Source organism: Rhipicephalus microplus, chromosome 5 (genome assembly GCF_043290135.1).
Source record: "Rhipicephalus microplus isolate Deutch F79 chromosome 5, USDA_Rmic, whole genome shotgun sequence".
Lineage (NCBI taxonomy): Eukaryota > Metazoa > Arthropoda > Arachnida > Ixodida > Ixodidae > Rhipicephalus > Rhipicephalus microplus.
In genome coordinates, this window is record NC_134704.1 from 60,927,191 (window position 1) to 60,947,916 (window position 20,726).

Here is a 20,726-nt window from a genome sequence, read left to right on the forward strand (position 1 = left end):
GTTTAGTCCTTAGAATGTCCGCTGGATGGCGGTGTTTCTACATGGAGAATATATGATGAAAAGATGCGAGATGGTGGAACTTGGAGTGTTGAATAGATGAACGAACGGTCACATAGACAGATGCATGGATGGACGCATGAACGGATGCAGGGGCGGCTGCATGGACGAACGCAGGTACGGACGTACGAACAGACGCACGCACGGACGGGCTGATGGACGCATGGACGGTCACACTTATGGACGCATGGACGGACGAAAGCAAGAACGAATGGACGGACGAACTCTTCGCCCCACTCTCCATCATTCACTCCGTGGATATGCTGCCATTTTTTTTTCATCACCATGTGCAACAAACGACACGATCAAACAGACGGGCCGTCATTGCATGGTACATGCGCGCTGCTCTGACAAGCGTAGTAAAATTTCGCACTTACGTCAAGCGTGTCCCCAGATAGGATTACACAGTCAAGCGCGCGCACATTTTCGGTGCAGGGTCAGCGTTGGTGTTTTTCGAGCCCACAATCTAAACAGCTAGCGCTTATAGTGTATACTTATCCCACGCTCTCCTATTTCCCAATCAAGATCTTAAATGCACCGTGTACGAACAAACATTTGATTCCTCGTGCGATCAGACACACATAAAAATGGCTCGCTTCGTCTGTCACTCCAATAATCACAAGTGCTGCCGTAATTGACAGACTGCGACCCTCCATTGTCTTTTGCCTGCTGCTGAAATATATTTGCTCTGTTCACCCTAATACGGGGCCGCTGCTATAGTAAGTCGCGACGCCCACCCCCCATCTTGACACTTGACAGCTCCTTACTTTAGTTCAACCACAGTTTTGTGCGCTTTTTCTTTCTAATGGAGACACCGTATGCCCGAAATTCCAGGGCCAACCTAAGTCAATGTTTGCAGTTCCGACGTAGACGGCAATGGGACGGTAAATTCAATCTGGCGCTGTTTTATTGATTGAGGAGCACACCAAACTTTCAGGTGTGCTTCCAATAGGGCTTCAGATTGAGCCGCCAAGACCACTACGCCTCTGACAGCCAGAATGATTGTGAGCGGCGATTGTGGACCGGCACTTTTTAAACAAAACACGTAGAGCTACACGGTGTACACGCCAAAAAGCGGAAAACTGCACCACTGAGGCCAGAAGCCCATGGCAGAGGTTGTACAAATTACTTCCCAATCACGTAGGTATAAGTGTCAAGGGCTATATTAAGAAACAAGACAGCAGATAATTGCTTCACAAATGCGAGCAAAACAATGAACAGACGTAATGGTTTCTGGTGATTCTCTTTTCAAATTATAAAATCACAACCCTAACCCAATGTTCTCCAAGCAAGTTTTCTTGTCCAATTGATGCATCCTGAAACATTACTTGTTCAACCGTTTGTAAACTTCTGAAGACTATAAATATACATACATTTGCCTGAACTTCCCTCCTAATTTTTCACATGTACGTTCCATCTTCAAGCTCGTAACCAAGCAGTGGTAATCAGCAATTGTCATCCTTTTCTATTTCCCACGCCTCCTGAAGCCTCTTTCTACCAAAAGTAACGCACAACACCCGCCTGAGCAGGCCACACTGCGCAGCCGAGCACTCTGCTCTCCTGCCGCACCCTGCCTTCATTTCTCCACCGAAATAGTCTCTGCGTGCATGGTTGGTCAGTCAGTCAGTCAAGAACTTTAATATATGGTCCTGAGGAGTTTAAGCCACCAGGGTGCCCACGTGGGACATCCTAGCAGCCGCTACCGTAGGCGACGCCCGAGTCGGGGCTGGAACGTGGTGGCGTTCCGCCAGTTCTTGGGCCCTCTGGACTGCCTTAAGTTGGTTTCGGAGATTGGGGCTCCTGAGTGCCTCCTCCCAGTCGGACTCACTGGTGAGAGGTCCCTGAGGTAACGCGGGACATTGCCAGAGCATGTGCGCGAGTGAACAGTACACTTCTGTGCAATCTGGGCACTGTGAATTTATGTCTGAGTTATAATGGCTGAGTCGGCCCCGTGATGGGTACGATCTCGTTTGTAACATTCTAAAGGCTACTTCTTGCGCGCGTTCGAGTTTTGAATGGGGTAAAGGGTATCGGCTTCTGTTGTGTCGGTAGTGGGAGGTAATTTCATGGAAGGTGAGTAGTGGGTCATTAAACTGCACGTCTGGGCCCAGCTCTTCGGTGGCTGATTGATCGTCACGGCGGGTCAGTTCTCGTGCTCGATCATGAGCCATTTCGTTGAGGTTGGGTTGTTGTGGGTGAACGTCTTTGCCCATGTGGGCAGGGAACCAAGAGAGGTAGTGCGAGCCCGTATATTTCCGTGTTTGTAAAATGCGGGCTGCTTCTGGAGCGATGTTGCCGGTTTCGTAAGCCCGAATGGCGGCGCGAGAGTCTGTGAAGACATTAGTGAGTGAGGGGTCGGTCATCGCTAAAGCTATAGCAACTTGTTCGGCTATGGCGCTTGTTGATAGCCTAACCGAGGCGGCTGAGCGTAGGGCTCCGTCGCCATCTACTACCGCGAGTGCGAAAGAGGAGGAGTTACCGTATTGCGCTGCGTCGACGAATGCGGTAGAGTTGCGATTCGCGGCGGTACGGTTTAGGATCGCGCGAGCGCGGGCCAGCCGTCTGCCTTTGTTGTGTTGTGGGTGGACATTTCGCGGAAATGGGGTTACCATGTAAGTAGCTCGGACAACTCTGGGGAGGGTTACTGCGCGTTCAAGGCAGGGGTGTGGGGACATGCCGGCCTCGCTTAGAAGTCGGCGGCCTGCCTTGGAGGAGGAGAGGCGGATCACTTGGGCCGTGGTCTGGGCCTCGATCACTTCATCGATGCCGTTGTGCATGCCTAGTTGGTCGAGACGGGAAGTGCTCGTGTTTTGAGGCAAACCAAGGACTTGTTTAATGCTTTTGCGCATGAGTGTGTTTAGTTTCGTCTTTTCTACCTTCGTCCAGTTGTGGGCAGAGGCGACGTAATTGATGTGACTCATTAGGAACGCGTGGTATATGCGCAGAAGGTTGGCCTCTCCAAGGCCTCGTCTACGACCCGAGACTCGCTGAATGAGTCGGAGCATGTTCTCGGTTTTAGCTGTGATATGTTTAATTGTTCTTGCATGACAGCCAGTGGCCTCGACGAGGAGGCCGAGAATGCGTATGGAGTCCACGCGGGGTATTCGCTGCCCATCTTTGGCGTGTAGCGCTATGGGTAGATCACATAAGGGTGTTAAGTTACGAACGCCTTGGCGAGATTGCCGGTACAGTAGCAACTCTGATTTTGTGGGCGACAAACGAAGTCCAGTGTTTTTTAAGTAGGCTTCTGTGGTATTGAGAGCAGTTTGAAGGGCTTGCTCCAACTCCGCCAATGAGCCTCCCGGGCACCAGATGGTGATGTCATCTGCGTATATAGCATGGTTTATGTTTGGGATCTCGCGGAGTTTGTCAGATAGTCCCTTCATTACTATGTTAAAAAGGAGTGGAGAAATGACTGCCCCTTGTGGTGTCCCGTTGGAACCTAATGTGTAAGTGTCGGATGTAAGTTGCGATAAATGCAGCTGAGCTTTTCGATTTTGCAGAAAAGAACGAATGTACGCCTGGAATCTTTTACCGAGACCAAGGCTGGCAATGGATTCCAGTATAAAGCGGTGTGAGACGCTGTCGAATGCTTTAGTGAGGTCTAGGGCGAGAATGCCACGAACATCTCTCGTTTTTGAGTCGAAGATCTGTTTCTTTAGTAATAGCATGACGTCTTGTGTTGAAAGGTGCGGACGGAACCCGACCATGTTGAACGGAAAGAGTTCGTGATCCTCTATGTAGCGCGATACACGATTTAGGATGACATGTTCAGCTGCTTTTCCTATGCATGAGGTTAGGGAAATCGGGCGTAGATTGTCGAAGTTGAGTGGTTTACCTGGCTTTGAGAGAAGGATTACCGTGGCCGTGCGCCATTGTTCAGGTACCTGGCCAGTTTCCCACATGTAATTAATGTCTTTTGTGAGTAGTGTGATGGCTTGGTCGTCTAAATTTCGCAACAGGCGGTTGGTTACCTTGTCAGGACCGGGGGCTGATCTGCTGTTGAGGTTGTGTAATGCCTCCCGAATTTCTGACTCCGTGAAGGGTTCGTCGAGTTCGGGTATCGTTTCGCATTCTATTTCTGGGTAGTCGGTGGGTTGTGCTGTGTTTAAGGGGAGGTGACGTTTGGAGATTTCTTCAAGAAAGGATGAGTTTGTTCCTCCCATCTTTTTGTGCGAGTGTAGGAGCCGGTCTATGGCATGACTCTGGTTGTTTTTTGTTTCGCAGTCGTCCAGCATGTATTTTAGGAGGTTCCATTTACCCCCAGTTCGCATGCGGCCGTCGACCGCCGAGCAGAGTTCATGCCATTGGAGTCGTGTGAGCTCCGTGCAATATTTGGCAATGTCTTGGTTCAGTATTGATAGACGTTTTCGTAAGCGTCTGTTTAGTCGTTGTGTTTTCCAGCGCGCGAGTATTGACGCTTTTGCCTCGAGCAAATGTGCCAGATGTGGGTCCATTCTCGGGACCTCGAGTTCTGTTTGTATTGTTTTCGTTGTTTTGGCTATGTCTTCCTGAAGTGAGGTGAGTAGTTCGATGAATGTGTTGTATTCCTTTGTGTTGTTTTTGCGGAGGGTGCGGAAGGCATCCCAGTCCGTTAGCGTGAATGTACGGGGTGGGGCTGATGCGTTGGGTAGTTCGGTTCGTATGATGAAGTGATCGCTGCCCAGGTTTTCCTGCGTATTGGTCCAGGTGTGGCCTGTGACGTTACGGGTAAATACCAAGTCCGGCGTAGTGTCGCGTTGTACCGATGTTCCAAGTCTCGTAGGGAATCGGTGATCTGTGATGAGTGTGAGGGACAAGTCGTCAATTGCTCGCGTGAGGTTAGTGCCTTTAGCCGTTGCCTGGGGGTAACCCCATGACGGGTGGGGGGCATTGAAGTCGCCTGCTATAACAAGCGGAGAGTTTCGCGCGAGCGTTGTGGCTTTAGTTAAGAGCGCATGGAAGGACTGTCTGTAGTCTGACGGGGAGCTGTAAACGTTAAGGATAAAAACGCTTTGTTTTAAAAAACGGTTTGGTACGAGTTCGACGAGTATCGCTTCCAGGCGGCTGCGGGTGGGTAATACCTCATGTACTATGTGAGCAAATTTCTTGCTAATCAGCGTGGTTGGTCCTGAAAATAATACGGCACTCATTAAAAAAATTGTGCACAGTTCTAACTCACAGACCTAATAGTTTTTAAAGTACACTCATTCTGCATCAGCGCTACATTTCCAGAACTCTGCCAATCAATGAAGGCTCCTTGCAACGCAGAAACTGGAATGCTGTTCAGCTCCCTCGTTACGGCCTTTTAAATGGCGTAGAGGGAGTTGTAGTGACATCCTTTCATGATCCTTGTTTTCCGTCGAGGACAAAGAAAGAAGTCGAAACAAAATTACACGTGGCCTTAGGGTGTCTGGGGAAGCTTTGTGACGCCATGCTTTCTCAGCAAGTTCGTTAGAGAAATGCAGCTCCACGCATTCCTCTAAAGCGCATTCATCTGACTCTGCTAAAGCTTTGTCGTGACTTCTTGCCGTTGAACGGCGACCTGACCATATCTCCCCTTCAACTTGCTCTCTTCCGTCCAGAAACAAGTTGTGCAGCTCGAGAACACTTGACCGACCCATGGCGTCACTCCAACAAGTTGTCTCGATCATAAGTCATGCGTCTCACGCGCTGTTTTACCCAGTTTGAGTGAAACTTCACCGCGGAACGCTGCTCCAGCAAAAATCGCTGTGGGGTGGACAAGGCGCCTTGATAAGGATTCACCTTAATCTCGACGTACACAACACTCCGCGAGGACTCGGGGAGGTTTTGGCGACTGGTGTGCTGCTAAGTCCCTCCACCACCCAGCCGGCACAGGAACAACTCCCTCTTTCACTTGTTTCGGTGGGAAAAAAATCAGTGCTAATACTTTCCGGACAAAGCCCGTACGTATCCACCAGTTCTACAAAACCTAAAATCAATCTTTACAGCGTAGTGAGTTCACGGCTCCGGTGATTTACTGCTGCCACCTGCTCAAAGCGTCCTAAAGCTAGTAGGATCGAGCTACTTGGTCGCTCTACAATTAACTGAATATCCGATGAAACGCTCGAGCAGAAGAGGCGTGTGTTATGAAACACCTTGTTGGTGTGCAAAGAAACAGCTAGCGCTAGAGTGATCCTCTTAGACCAGTGACGTTTCAGCCCTCGAAACAGAAGAAAAATATGAAGGGCCTCAAAACAATGAGTCACGCTACTTCCATCTATCTTCTTGGCGCCAAAACCACCGCTCGTAATTGGCTAGCTATGCCACCTTGTGCCTCTCCTTTTCTAAGCCGAATGGATAGCTTCCCACTACAACGAAAAAATCGAGGAGAGAGAGAGTATGAAAGAGCCGCCTTATGTGCCAGATTTTTAGGCTAATTCTGTGCCTCTTCAAGCACTTAAGTTCCACGTAAGTCCATCGACTCGAGAGGATCCTCGCTTTTTGAACTATCACTTACGGCGCATGCTTGAGTGGCATGTCTTTTTTCTTCCTTTTTTCAACTTTCCCCTTCCCTCTTCTTATTGTTTTCCTCTTATTTGCTGTATGCCTCCCCTCGCCGAAGTATCAGGCAGGCGTTGTGCCGTTATAGGTGGCAGTTGTCAGCCTGTTCCCTCCCTATTTCCTCTGTCTTCGTGTTTTCTATATACTCAAACAAAATAAATAAATAAATTAATATCTCACTCTTTTCCTGAACGAGATTACGACCACTTGTCGCACGCTAAAGCACTCCGCGCTGTTTTCTCAGCGCTATACACCGCGGGGCGAATAAATTCATGAAAATTCGTTCCGCGCACTACGCGAAATAAGCCTTCTTCATTTTTGTGTTTGTTTATTTCTTATTGCACATTTAAACAGCGCGGTCGCGTTTCATGCGTGCCAGCTGCAATCACCTCCGATATCACCGTTACAATTTATTCATGAATATTGAATATTGCGGGCAAATTTCGTCCTTTCTAAAACACGGGTAAGCTCTAAATTAGCATGCACTACAACTTTTAACACGATAACGTTAAAGAGCTCGTCTCGCAGAAATTTCCGAGTCAGTGTCGTTGTTTGTGAGCGAAAAATGATCTTTCCGAAACCGAATAATCAAGACAAATGAACATAAAAAAATAAAATAACTAACAAATTTTGGATCTCAGTGTGGATCAAACACGGCTTGCTTAAGTGGCAAGCGAGTGTCCTACCACACAGCCACGCCCCTTACTTTTTTTTAAAGACTTGTTGGGGACCTTCGACGCAGAAACTTTGGCCCGTTTGTCCGTCCGTCCGTCCATCCATTTGACATTTGTCCGTTTGTCCACTCTTGCCGGCATTGGGTACTTGAAACGGCCGATCCCATCCGCAGCGACCACCAATGTTGCTCAAAATTGAGCATTCATGCTTGTGCAAATGTCAGTTAAAAAGCAATTATTGCGCATGTCTGGGGCACCATAACAACACGCATATATTCTGCATATGCATCTCTTACTAGAAAACGCATACATAAGTGATTTCAAGGACCGTAGCGCTTATCACGCTGCGCTTACTATGCAACGCTTGCACGGAACGGGGAGTGTTTCCAACGCTTTGCTAAGACGAGATGGTGGTGGCACCTAGCCGTCGCCTAGCGTTCTACAGCTTATCACCTCTGAAACGGGCGCGCACGGCCACGCGCTTTGTTTTCCAAAAGAAACTGCTAGATGGTGCTCATTTCTCACGTGTGACATGACTTGATGCGCTCATTCGCCTCCGCTGCACGCTCGAGGCACTAACGCAATGCTTGCGGAATACCATTCACCGATTTACTTGCTCAGAACATCAAATAAATGTTTTCTTCACTCTCTCCACACGCAAGACTATCGTCTTTCTACGACATTTGCAGATTACATGCAGATACGGGGCCAATTTTTTTATTGTATTTATTCAACGTTAAACATGGCTGTAATGCAAATACACACAAGGGACCAATATGTCCATTGTTCCTCTATCGTGACACAATAGTGAGCACACAACACCCAAAAGCTCAACATCTTCAGAAAGAATACATCTATAAACAACTTTTCCGAACATACCCTATAGAATGAGGGTAAGAATAAACGCCTCACCAATACAGCATAACTTCTGGCCGAAGCTCCATTTCTTCGTAAACATTGCAAGCTGAGGTACCATTCGAATAAAGTGCGTTGCTTAGGATACCATTGGCTCAGCATCATTTTGCAACATCCGTGCTTTACATAGAATGCATGCGCATTCAAATCAGTAGAAACCAGTCAAGTGGTACACATTATTGTACCTCGTTGGCCACAGACATTGCACGAAATGTGAATTTAACCCACGCCTCTGCTTGTGAATTCAGTGATAATAACTTCCTCTACTCGGAAATGCAGTGAAAGTAAATTTCAAGTTTTACAAACACATGCATCATCTATACATGCTTCACAATAAAACAATAAATATTGCCGTAATAATGCGTCGCACAAGTGTATATTGCCATCGTGGTTAACAACATGGGATCATCATAAAGACTGCATAGTTTAAAGCCAGCCACCCACTACAAAAGGAAAACATGCTACTGCACTTTTAAGGGCGCGTTGCATAGCAAGTTCGGAAAGATTTCATAGGCTAAGCGTTTGAACTACGCCTAAAAACAAAATATCGTTATCACGTTGAACTCTTAAAGGCGAAGCTTAAGGGTCACCTAATTTTTTTCTTGTATAAATTGCAATCAATCCGACATATAGGATGGTAATAGGTTTTTGATAATTAGTAGCTTCAGGAATTTCAGCTACGGTAAAATACGTTCGCCTCGACGTAGGTTTCGTGTGCCGAAACAACTGGGGCCTTCCTGTCAGTATTTTTTATGTATAGATCTATCCTATCGAAAAACGCCTGCCCAACACCTGATATGCCACAAAGGAAGCCTGTTAGACAAGATCCAGTTTTCTTAAACATTATATCATTCGTTTTAGACCCACCATTACCTATGTCTCAAATCGCATCTGATAGCCTGCATCGATCCCTGCTGAGATATACTTATTTTTCGATTTTTGGCTTTTCTTTCTATATAATTTTTTTCAGTGCAAAATTACTTTGTGTTTGAAAAACCATAGGCCTTTTACTTAAGATTCTGCCACCCGGTTCTTGGCCGATCCCCCTTTGTGGGTGTGCGCCAGAATAACAAGGATCATCATCATCATCCTCATTAAACATATACGTTTATTTTGCGTATCTTCCACCAACAGCCACATGAGCTTTATCTTTTTTAATCTCGCGCGGAGTCCTTTTTCTTTCTTTTTTTTTATTGCGTTGAAATAAAAAAAAGAAAAAAATTGTCCAGAACACGTAGCTTCACGACCTGGATTGGTTCCACCACTCTCCTTTAACGGCGACAAAGATAAAACCCCTGATTTCGAACGATAAAGGTGTCAAGTCATTTTCCGTTTATTAGGTAAACTCGTACTACGCTTCAAAAAAAAATAATAAAACGGCGCTTGAATGCACCAGAGATTTCAAAATGGCAGGTAAACGCATTCACCTACTTCCTTATTCAATGTATTTTAGGGCGGAGCTCCTGAAGGCGTGGGTCTGTCTATTCTATGTGTGTATGTATCTATACGTGACCGCCTATAGTTCCACCTTTGCGTTCTGCCCACTACTTTGTCCTTGCAAATATCCCACAACGCCCCGTCATGGATCCACCACTTCACCGACCATAAAGCAAATACTGTTGAGAAGTGGCCAATATGAAATGCAAGATGGTCGTGTACTTGTATCTAGGTGCACGTTAAAGAATCATAGATTGTCCCATTATGTCCATCTCTTGTTTGTACGTGACCGCCTATAGTTCCACCTCTGCAAACAGCCTACTACTTCGTCCTTGAAAACATCCCACTACGCCCCAACACCGATCCACCACTTCACAGACCATAAGGACGTTATAATGAATGGGGAACGGAAGCGACGTATAGCTACTACTTACCTATATTAGAATTTCGTGTATAAATATATACAGTGTTTGGAATGTCTCTGATGATGTAGTGGGCGATATGCGTCGTAGTTTCTTGGTTTAGCGATGAAACCCTACAGCGCTTCGCCCCCCTCATCACCATTCACTCCATGAATATGCTGCGATTTTTTTTCTTTTTTTACAGCATAGCTGTTTGTCCGATTAGCGAGCAAGAAACCCATCTGATGGTCAGAACTTGATTGGGTGTTTCAATTTTTTCGATGTTTTTTTCTTATTTTTTTCTGGTGCTCTTTCTTATGCCTTCAATGGTTTCAACCTCAACCATCGTGCCGCCCGGTTCTAGGCCATTCCCCTTTTTGGGTGTTCACAATCAAGTATAGAAAACCATCATCATCATCAAATGCCCTCTGTGAAGGAGACAAGCAACAAAGGTCGGCCGGTCAGTAAATCTGTTCAGCGTTTCGTTTAGCCTGCTGAAGTTTGTGTTCTCAGCGTCTCACACACGTCGTACCACGGGCCAGCAAGGCCGATAATATGGACACCTACAAAAACTACAAGGATGACGTCGCATTGGTGAACAGGCAAGCTTCCAATGACGGCACACCTCATGGCGGAGCCGAGCATTACGGTGGAGCCACGCCCTACAGTGGCGCAACGCCATATAGTGCCGATCCGGCAACTCCGTACCCCGATGCATATTATCCTGGGGATGTCCCACTGGAGAACCCGGGAGCATTTGGTGTGGTCGGCGTCACTTCCGCAGCTGCCGAACCCACCTTGCCTGATGGCATCCAGGATGATTCTGATGATCACTGGTTCGCCATAGCGTGCTGTTGCCTCGTCCTACTTCTGTTCGTCACTATACTGCTCATGCTGCTCCTTGGAGTACTAGGCATCGAGTTTGGTCCCAAGGACGACTATGACAGCACCACAACGATCGCCTACAGCCCCTTTTGGAAAGTCAAGACACCCAGTCGACAACCTATCACACGGGCATCACTTCCAACAACAACCACTACTACAGAGGACAGCTGGCATTACAGCCAAGACTACACGCAACAAATCTGGACCTACCTGCACAAATACTTATGTCCCTTCTGGGCAGACAAGCAGGGGTTCCTCAGTCATCGCCGCACATACGGCATCGCCTTCTTCCCGTACATGTTTTGTCACTATGCCATGTACTGCTGCTATTCCCTTGACGAAAACATGGAGCTGCAGCCAGAGCTGCCACACGTGGACCTCCCGCCTAGGGATGCCGTGCACCGCTTGGCCAACTTCAAGGCAGAGAACCCGTACCTGGAGGTGTGGCTCGTTGTTCGGGGCCGCGACTCAGTGTTTTACAAGCTGTTGGCGAACGCTAACAACGAAAAGGCCACATTCCAAAACAACGCGATCGCCTGGATGAGAGCCAACAACTACGACGCCATCCGCGTGTGGTGGACCAATGCGCCCGACGCTCTCAATGGCAGTATGGCAGAGTTTTATAATGAGACCAATGACGCATTCATGCAGCACAATTACACGTTCGGCTTCCTCTTCCCGTACGGCTACTACGTGCGGGCATCTTACAACACGAGCAAACTGGCACACAGACGCGCTTACCACACCATCGTGTTGTACCAGGAGTATCCACGCAAAATCAGCAACCGTACCAAGGCGACGACTTACACGATTCAGGAAATGAGGACCTACTCAAGAAAACTTAACCAAACAGACCGCCCTGCTTTTTGCCACCTTTTTCCATTCGTTGCACTGACATACAAGATCAACCCTGCGAAGTGTGAGAACGCCAGCATCGCCAACGTCAAGCCATACAACATCCATCCACTGGGATACGGGCCTCCAGGACCCCTGACCAAGATGGCGGGCATACTGTCGCTGCCCGAGGTGTGCGACATACTGGACTCGTCGTGGAACCAGACCAGCGTCCTGACGGACAGCGCCAATACTCATCCAAGTTTCCATTTCGCCTGTAAAGGGGAAGACGCAATCGCTTACACCACTGCCGACGACGCTTATGACAACATAGTCGCTCTGGACCATGAGTATGAGGAAGAAGTATTCGGTGTAATGAACCCGGAGTACGACGACTTCCCAGGCGTTTGTTCTCCACCCGTCGGGTCAAACGATAACTATCCCATTATAAAGGGTACATTTCGATTAATAAAGCACTAATCGTGTGATCGTTAAGAACGTAATAGCTATAGCTGACCTATGAAAAAGTTTCCTACTGTTTGCCTAACGTTTCTTTGAGTTCAGGTTCTTGTGATTCAAAGGCATGTTGGATAACCATCCATCCATACACCTGTCCGCCCCTCCGTCCTTCCGTCCGTCCGTCCACCTACCCACCCACCCACACACACACCCATTCATCCATTCATGCGTCCATACGCCCGTCCACACACACACACACACACACACACACACACACACACACACACACACACACACACACACACACACACACACACACACACACACACACACACACACACACACACACACACACACACACACACACACACACACACACACACACACGCATGCGCGCGCGCATCCATTTGTCCACCCACCCACCCACACACACGCACACAGACACGCACACACACACACCCATCCATCCATTCCATCCATCCATTCCATCCATTTCATTCCATCCATCCATCGCATTTCATTCCATCCATTCCATTTCATACATACATACATCCATCTAGCCAGCCGCCTAATTGTGGCTGATCTTGTGATCACCTTCTCACTTAATGTACACCAAGATTGTTCGGGAGGGTGAAAATTTGAGAAATAAGACTTTCTGGTCACGACATGGCCAACGTGAAAATATTGTTGCGTACGCCGTCAGTTCCTTTCCTCCAGACACGTGTGACAGATATTTCTTCATCGCGGGTTGCGGTGCGTGCATGTGTGCCACAGGTTATTGAAAGTTTACATCTACTGCAGAACGGTGAGGACGGACATAAGTAACTTAAATGCGAGAGCGTTAATAAAAAAAGATCACCGCCCATGCGCTCCGTACAGATTCAGTGAAACATAAATTTGCGGCCCCATGCGCTTGCAGACGTAGCAGCCGAAGCTGCTCGAAAATCTCCCGCCCAAAGCGGGTGTAGGCCCCAGGCGAAAACGTCAAGGCGCTCACGTCTTTCATTGCCTTGTTGACGTTTCCCTGCTGCAACCCTGTTTCCCTGGCTCACCGTTGTCGCGTGCATTCAGCTCAGAAGCAGACCTGTGCGCCGGTACCGAAATCGGCGGTGGCGGCAGCGCCGGTGTTTCTCCACCGTTGGCGGCTGCACGTCAACGGCGCGGGGTTCATGTAACAGGCGTTACTTCCGCCGTTACTCCACGGTGAGAAATCATTGTCAAAGCTTTAGCCTCAAGCACATTTATAGCTACATTATAAAACTCATATTCATATGTCACATCATAGTTGTCACGCAAACAAAAGTTTAAACCGAAATACTAATTCAATGCGAATAATTTGCACGAATAGCGGGTATATTTGCAGTATTGAATTGACCTAAAGTTGCCTTGTACCCTGTGGCACATGAATAAGCTATTTTAAAGGTTAGTTTATTAGGTACGAAGTGATTGATTTCTGTAACTACGCTGTGCGACATCGCTGAATAAGCTTGCAATAATTACGGCGGCTAACTTCTACTACCTAAATATATGCAAACAACTTTGTAGCAATCAAGAAATGCTGAAATTGCATAAATCAATCGGAAAGCATTAGGGCACATAACAGGTCAAATTGTAAAAAAAAAAAGGAATTAACAGATCCCACGTACAGAGGCAATCGTTATGCGAAGCACGAATGAGAAATGATAGGTCACTTTAAAATCAGCTCGACGTTACGAGGTGAAGGTAAATGATGCCGTACATCACTTCCGTGTCATCATAACGATGGCTGGATGTGTCGTTTACCTTCGTCATCTATTCACATCACGTGATACCAAATTTAGTATATGTGGAGCTAGCAAAACGGCCGCGAGCGCACTATGAGCGTGGTATGCTGTCATGTTCTTACATGACACGCGTGTCAGGATTATTATGTTTGCACCAGTCATATATTTCATCATCTATTTACGTCACGTAACACCAAGTTCGGTATATGTGGAGCTAGCAAAACGGCCGTGGGCGCATCATGAATGGCCCAATATACTCCAATGAAGCGTTGACGCGCGTCAACGCTGGGCACAGCGACGCTACGTTAGCAAAATGCGAGCACCATATCCTGACTCCAGGCGCAACCAGCGTCCGTCGGCGCGGCCCGACGGCAACTGGCCCGATATGGGACATGCTGCATTTCGCGCCGATGCGTTACGCAGACAATACTGCGTATCCATTTTTAGGGGCTAAGCTCCTTATGGCGTGGCTTGTGCGTCCATCGTAGTACGTAACCACCAGTGGCACATACCCGAAATAGTGGTCCTTACGATTTTGACCTCCAAGGTGGTTCCGGTGAGAGATTTCTTCTGTGCGTTGTTGAACAATAAAAGATAGTGCTCAATGCACATGTTAATGGCTGCTAACTAAGGGGGAATGAGAGGCAGAAGCATTCGGCCTTTAGGTAACGCGCACGCCGCGATCCCCATTAGCAGCTATTGGCATGCACATTGAGCACGATCTGACAAGAAAGAGTTGCTATGTTATACTCGCTGGGTGTAACCTCCTTGGTTTCAGAAAGGTTTAGCGAGTGTTGGGCCGCATAGCCATGAATACAGTGAACTAGTATATACCATGAACTCGAGTTGGTTAAAGGTGGGAAGCGGACCCGCAGCGCAAGCCGTAAAAAAGTGTGCGTGTGCCACCTCCTGTTTAGTCCTTGAAATGTCCGCTGGATGGCGGTGCTTCTATATGAAGAATATATGTGAAAAGATGCGAGATGGTGGTACTTGGAGTGCTGAATAGATGGACGAACGGACACACAGACAGATGCATGGATGGACGCATGAACGGACGCAGGCGCGGATGCATGGACGAACGCAGGGACGGACGCACGAACAGACGCACGCACGGACGGATGGATGGACGCATGGACGGTTACACAGACGTACGCAGGAACGGACGGACGGAGGAAGAACGAATGGACGGACGAATGCTTCGCCCCACTCCCCATCATTCACTCCATGGATATGCTGCCATTTTTTTTCGTGACGGAGGGATGCCGGACGCGCTGAAACGTGCCAGCGCCAAAGCAACGCAGCGTGGCGTGCGCCTGCGAGTATATGGCAAGACCGGAACCTGGTGTGGCAACGCCGGCGTGAGGCGACGAAATGAACGCCGGCGAGCACGCGCACCGCGTCACGTCGAAATGTATTGGCGCCTTGACTGTGGTATGTAGTCATGTTCTCACATGACACGCCTCTCATGATTATCGTGTTTCCAGCAGTCACATACCTTCGTCATCCATTGGCATCACGTAATAACAAATTTGGTATAAGAGAAGCTAGCAAAACGGCCACCAGCGCATCATGAGTGTGGCATGTAGTCATGTTGCTACATGACATGCATCTTATGATTATCATGTTTGCACCGATCACATACCTTCGTCATTCATTCACGTACTGTAATACCGAATTTGGTATATGTGACGCTAGCGAAACGGCCGTGAGCGCATCATGAGCGTGGCCTGTAGTCATGTTGTTACATGACACGCATGTTATGATTTTTATGTTAGAGTCTGTCGCTTGTGTTCGTCATACAATCATGCAAAACCGTACCAGTTTTGCAACATGCCATGTGAACGAAACCACCGCAAGAGCTACAGGACTATGAAATGTAAATCATGGCATTCATGACATACATATTGTTACGAATAACTTCTTTAATAATCTATTTAGAACGCACAGAACTCGACCAGCAAGATGGCGCCAGTCCAGCTTCAAACGAAAACTCACTTTGTCCTTCTCTTTCATGCAGCCGTGTTTAGCGGCTGTTATGTATCATAACCCCCGGAATAGAAGCACTGTCCCGGTGCTAAAATTACGCAGATGATGTCGAAGGGGGGTAATAGGTCTTTAGCCGAGCCACGTGAACGGTGTCGCTCGGAGATGACACCGACTTTGTTGGATCAGTTGGAACAATCTCGTAAGTGACGTCTGTCACTTGGTGAACGATACGGAATGGTCCAGTGTATAGGGCGACAACAGTTTTTCAGACAGTCCCACACGCCAAGTAGGTGACCAGAGGAGCACGAGAGAACCCTGGGAAAAGTGCACGTCCCTATGGTGAGAATTGTAGAGCTGTTGTTGGCGCGCATGCGAAGTCTGTAGACGGTTACGGGCGACTTGGAGCGCGTAGTCGGCGCAGCCCCGCCGCGGTGGTCTAGTGGCTAAGGCACTCGGCTGCTGACCCGCAGGTCGCGGGTTAAAATCCCGGCTGCGGCGGCTGCATTTCCGATGGAGGCGGAAATATCGTAGGCCCGTGTGCTCAGATTTTGGTGCACGTTAAGGAACCCTAGGTGGTCAAATTTTCCGGAGCCCTCAACTACGGCGTCTCTCATAATCATATGGTGGTTTTGAGACGTTAAACCCCACAAATCAATCAATCGCGTGGTCGGCGCAGGCAATGGCTTCCCCGGCATACTCAGTGGCCGCAGGTAGCAAAGTGTCTAAGGGTAGAGTTGGGTCTCGGCCATTTAGGAGATAGAAGAGCGAATAGCCGGTAGTGTTGTGACGAGATGAATTGTAAGCGAATGTCACATACGCCAAATGAATGTTCCAATTCTGGTGGTCTGGCGCAACGTATTTGGCAAGCATATCTGTTAGGGTCCTGTTGAGGTGCTCCGTGAGGCCATTTGACTGCGGATGGTACGAAGTAGTAAATTTGTGTTTGGTATGGCAAGACCTGATGATTTCATGAATGACCGCTGATAAGAACGTGCGGCCACGGTCGGTGAGAAGTTGGCGGGGAGCACCGTGCACTAATATTATGTCGTACAGCAGAAAGTCCGCCACTTCGGTAGCGCAACTGCTCGGGAGTGCTCGTGTGATTGCATACCGCGTCGCGTAGTCTGTGGCAATAGCAATTCATTTAATGCCGGCTGTGGAGAGTGGAAAAGGGCCCAATAGGTCGAGACCAACTCGAAAGAAAGGTTCAGTTGACGACCTTCATGAGAAATCCTCGATTAACGTTAACGACGAACCGGAACCTTTTGGACGTTACTGTCGACAATGTTCATGTCAGTGCATTGATAGATACTGGCGCGCATGTGTCCATTATGAGTGCTAACCTTCGCCGCCGACTTAAAAAGTTGTCACGCCCGCCCTCAACAGAGCTGTACGAGTCGCCGATGGAGGAACTGCCGCAATTCTTGGCATGTGCTCTGCATGAGTGTCTGTTGCGGAGAGAAGCACTGTCGTTCGTTTCGCCGTTATCGAACATTGCCCTCATGAACTCCTTCTCGGTATGGATTTTCTAGCCACGCACTCTGCCCTCATAGATTGTTCAGCTGGCTTTCTCCATCTCGATTTACCTCTCTTTTCCGACCCGGCCAGCCCAACGCAAACCAGCCTCAGCAGCATTGATTTTAGGCACCTCCCGCATAACTCTGTCACACACGCCGACTTATCCTCCACGCTGCCAGTACCTGATGGTGATTACATAGTGGCCCCAATTCCTGCCGTGATGCTTACGCATGGGGTTGCCGCGCCGCATATGATTCTGACGATTACGAGAAACCGCGCCTTCCTTCCATTGGTGAACTTCTCACTCACCACCCAAGTTCTACCACAGGGTATCTCCCTGGCCAGAAGTACCGCACTCCAAGTTGACTATGTCGAGCCCTTCACAGTTGACGATTGCTGCAGCTCAGTCAGTGGTTCCACTCTATCACGTTCTTGGGGCGCCGACATCGAGCGAATGGTGTTGTCGGACCTCACGTCTGAGCAAGCTGCAGCGCTTTGCCACGTTCTTGAGGGCTATCGTAGGATTTTCCACTTTGCCAGCAACTCTTAAGCCAAACTACCATTGTCAACCATCGCATAAATACTGGCCATGCATCTTCCATTCGCCGACGCCCCTACCGTGTCTCTGCGTCAAAGCGTGCAATATTACAACATGAAGCAAGCAAAATGCTTGCGAAAAACATTATCGAGCCTTCATAGCCCCTGGGCTTCTCCAGTCGTCCATGTTAAAAAGAAGGATGGAACATGCCGCTTTTGTGTCGATTACCGTCACCTCAACGAAATTACAAAAAAGACGTTTATCCTTTACCCCTCACCTCCGCCAATAATGTTACGAGTAACTTCTTTAATAATCTATTTAGAACGCACAGAACTCGGCGAGCAAGATGGCGCCAGTCCAGCACCAAACGAAAACTCACTTCGTCCTCCTCTTTCATGCAGCCGTGTTTAGCAGCTGTTATGTATCAATATAATGATTTTCATGTTATGACTAGTCAATTATGGTCTTCATACAGTCATTTTATGCCATACCAAGGTTGGTATCGATACAATTATCGAAATGGCCTGGAGAGCTAGAAGTCGCAGGTGGCTAGATAGATAGATACGCTCAAAGACGCCGAAGTTACCTAAGAAATGATTCGCTTTCAAAAGCAACTAGCAAGTTTCTTGCCTTTGTTTTTTTTACCCCTACAATTACCGCAAATATTGCGATTGCGTATGTCAAAGTGTCCAAGGTCAGCTTTGCTTTCTCAGGAGTTAAATTACCAGATATGTAGAGACCGCTGAAAACTATAAAGAAGCAAAACTAATTTTTAGTACAAAGATTACGTCAAGTGCTTCAGTAATGGAGCAGCTTCCCGGTGTAACTACAAACCACCATAACCAAGCAATAGGTTAATTTCAAAGCTTCAATCGGACAGCTTGGCTCACTTATTATAAAACACGTCCTCATCTGCACTGTATGGAAGATTAATTGACGCGCAAGATATGGCGCTCCTGTATCCACTTTCAGGAAGAGCTGGTGAAGGCGTGCAATGTTTTCCTTGAGCCCAGTGATGACGACGTCATGGGGCACCAATGGTATCAAGACTGCTGCTTATCTTTAGGTGGCGATTATGTTCAAAAGATATTTGCGAAGAAGTCATGCTTCATTGCCCTGGTGCTTAGACCGTATCTTGATGTCCGCAAGCAGAACAGATCTCGAAAGTTTGCTTTAGAAGATTGCAATGCACGCATTGTGAATGACTTCATCGACGAAAACTACACCATTGACAAAAATTATAGAAAAACCATTAAAACTTTTCAACTATTCGCTCACAATACACACACACACACACACACACATATATATATATATATATATATATATATATATATATATATATATATATATATATATATATATATATATATATATATATATATATATATATATACATGTGTGTGTGTGTGTGTGTGTGTGTGTGGTGAGCAGTTTCATGCAATTTTCGAGTAAAGTCGTCAAATGAAATCTTAGACTGCCATATTAAAAAATAGGATACTAACTGTTTAGGTAAAAGAAAAAATACTGATCATAAATGGAATATATTGTAAAGAGTAGCGGTATGAATGCGCACATGCAAGAACTCTTCAACCCGTCACATCTTTGTGATGTGAGTTGAAATTTCCCGAACCCTGAACTACGGTGCCCTGATAACCAAATTGTGGCTCTGGAACGTTAAATCCGAAATTTTATTACAGGAACAAATCTTGCACTCCAAGACCATATTTTCCGCGAAGCGTGTATCGAACAAAAATGCACACTCTAAAATGCAGAAACCATTCTATTCACGCTCCCTGAAATTTAATGAATCAGAATATAAAGAATGCTACCGCATTTCGATTTATTTATTGGGCAACATTAGCAAACGTCGTGAACGTGCGTTTGCCCTGTTTTTTATACATGAGATTTTTTCCAGCAGTAGCTCCGAATCCAAGCCCCGCCGCGGTGGTCTAGTGGCTAAAGCACTCGGCTGCTGACCCGCGGGTCAAGGGATAGAATCCCGGCTGTGGCGGCTGCATTTCCGATGGAGGCGGAAAAGCTGTAGGCCCGTGTGCTCAGATTTGGGTGTACGTTAAAGAACCACAGGTGGTCGAAATTTCCGGAGCCCTCTACTACAGCGTCTTTGATAATCATATGGTGGTTTTGGGACGTCAAACCCCACATATCAATCAATTAACTCCGAATCTAAACCTGAAATGTGCGTATAAGCTGTCGCACGCAATGGTTCATTGTGCAGATATGTACACGTCAACGAACGCCACGTGTGCGCGCGATAACGTACACGAGTGAAACGTGGTGAAAACGGGGTGCCAAGTGAGTGCATTCAACCTTCTGACAGACTGGAAAGAGAAATTTACTAGTGAAACCAACGTGCGCTACATCCATCGTTAACTGCAGCAAGCATGCCATTTTCAACACTTGGCGGCGCTTAGCACAGTCCAAGCGAGCCAATGCCACGCGTCGTAGCATTCGAGTTAAAGGTGTGAGGCCGTGCGAGATTTTATTCAACAGTTGAAGAGATTACCTTAATGTTCTAAACACCAAAAGTTCTCAGTTGACCAATGTAGGCTACAGAAAAATTCTCTGTGATATCAATCATCTATTGTTATTTCAGTAGGAACTGATTCATCCAATCTTATTTTCTCCGAAATAATTTTGAAAAACATCAATACTCGTACAGAACCAAAAATTATTCTTTTCGCCAGGATATAAATATATAGTTTGAGTTTGAATTTAATATATATGAATTCCT